Here is a 2,345-nt window from a genome sequence, read left to right as displayed (position 1 = left end):
TACTATGGTATTGTTTTGACATACTATAACTTTTTCGACGCAATATACTCAACATACTATACTATGGCTTTTTATAAATATTTTAGACTTACTATAATATGTCTTTCTTTGACATACTACACACAGCTTTTTAACCCTTTTTATGACTTCCTATAATATGGTATTTTTTTGACACACTGTCAGAACATTTTTCAAAATTCTATACTATGGCTTTTTTTTTTGACATACCACACCATTGCTTTCGTTTTTTGTCATACTATACCAATTCTTTTTATCAATTTTTTCCACTTAGTATTATATGGCTTTTTTTGACATACTATATATTAACTTTCTTCAGCATACTATACTATGGCTTTTTATCAATTTGTTAGACTAGTCTTTCTTGGACAAACTACACACAGCTTTTTAACCACTTTTTCTACATACTACATGGCTTTTTATCACTTTTTTCAACATACTACAGCTTTTTTGACATACTACACTAAGGCTTTTTTCAACATACTATAGCTTTTGTCAACATACTATACTATGATATTTTTTTGACATACAGTACTACACTATTACTTTTTTCGACATGCTATACATTAACTTTTTTCAATACAGTATACTATGGCTTTTTATCAATTTTTTTGACTTCCTATACTATGTCATTCTTTGAAGTACCATACTATGGCTTTTTAACCCTTTTTTGACATTCTATATTATGGCTTTTTACGACATCCTATACTATGGCATTTTTTTGGACATACTATATTACAACATTTTTCAAAAATCTATACTATGGCTTTTTTGACATACTGTACTAAGGCTTTATCAACATTCTATAGCTTTTATCGACATACTATACAATAGTATTTTTTTGACAGACTATACTATAACTTTTTTCGACATAATATACTATGACTTTTTCTCAATTTTTTCAACATCCTATAGTATAGGATGTTGAAAAAATTGAGAAAAAGTCATAGTATAGGACCTATACTATGGCTTTTTATCAATTTTTTTGACTTACTATACTATGTCTTTCTTTGACATAGTACACACAGCGTTTTAACCCTGTTGTCTACATACTAAACTATGGCTTTTTATCACTTTTTCAACACACTCTACTATAACTTTTTTCAACATACAATGCTATGACTCTTTCTCAATTTCTACTACTGTCTTTTTTTGACATACTATACTATGTCTTTTTTTTGACACACTACACACAGCTTTTTAACCCTTCTTTTAACACATTATACTTTGGCTTTTTATAAATATTTTAGACTTACTATACTATATCTTTCTTTGAATTACTACACACAGCTTTTTAACCCTTTTTCCAAAATACTATACTATGGTTTTTTTTTTACACTCTACATTATGGCCATACTATACCATTTCTTTTTTTTAATCACTTTTTCTGACATACTATACTAAGGCTTTTTATAACTTTTTTCAACATACTAAACTACGGCCTTTTTTGATATACTATTCTACTGTACTAGGATTATATTATGACTTTTATCAATTTGACTACACCATGACTCGTTATAACTATCTTTGACATGACTGTTTCAAGATACTGTACTATGTTTTATGACTTTTTTCGACATACTTTACTATTATGGAAGTAAACACAAGCTTTCCGTTATGTTTCCATCAAGCAAACGCAACCCTGAATTATTTTCTCAGACTTCACTAGATACACTGTAAGGAAAAGTGTTTTCACAGGCAGAGTAGTATTCATGAGTAAACTGAACTTTGTGTAATATCCCTTTTATTAGCACACATAACACACATTAAAATATGAGACTTTGCAAAACACCAGTGGAGGCCAAGTTGAGCAAACTCTTCATTGGCCGATAAGAGCAATCACAAATGATAAAAGAATATACAACCCCACCAGGATGCCAGCGTTTTCATAGAAACTGTACAATGTGAAGGAATGTATGGAGGCAGGAATACATCATCAGAAGAAAAAAGTTTTACATCCATATGTTCTGTTACAGTACAACTTGATTTCAATTAAATGTTTCTGGTCAGTTGTGTTTCAAAATCAAATCCTTGTCCTCTCTCATTAAATATTAAGCGTGTGTTTCTCTTTTGGTAGTGTCGCCTGACCCTTCCTTTCACTGCTTTCTTCTTTCTGAGAGGGTCACTGATCGTCAGTTTTCTCTCTTTACTACCAGCATCTGTCTGTGGGACCAGACACTGTCGAGGTCCAACGGACCTGCAGACGGTGCTGGCTCAGCCTTCTCCTGTGCTTTCTCTGGTACTACTTCTCCACACCTGGGATTTCCTGACTGCACGCTACGAGTAATAAAGCAATCTGAACGAGCGAGTGGGGGGGGGGGGGGGGG

This window comes from Etheostoma spectabile, chromosome 2 (genome assembly GCF_008692095.1).
Source record: "Etheostoma spectabile isolate EspeVRDwgs_2016 chromosome 2, UIUC_Espe_1.0, whole genome shotgun sequence".
In the NCBI taxonomy this organism is placed as follows: domain Eukaryota; kingdom Metazoa; phylum Chordata; class Actinopteri; order Perciformes; family Percidae; genus Etheostoma; species Etheostoma spectabile.
The sequence above is the reverse complement of the archived record's forward strand: the minus strand, read 5'-3'. Positions refer to the sequence as shown.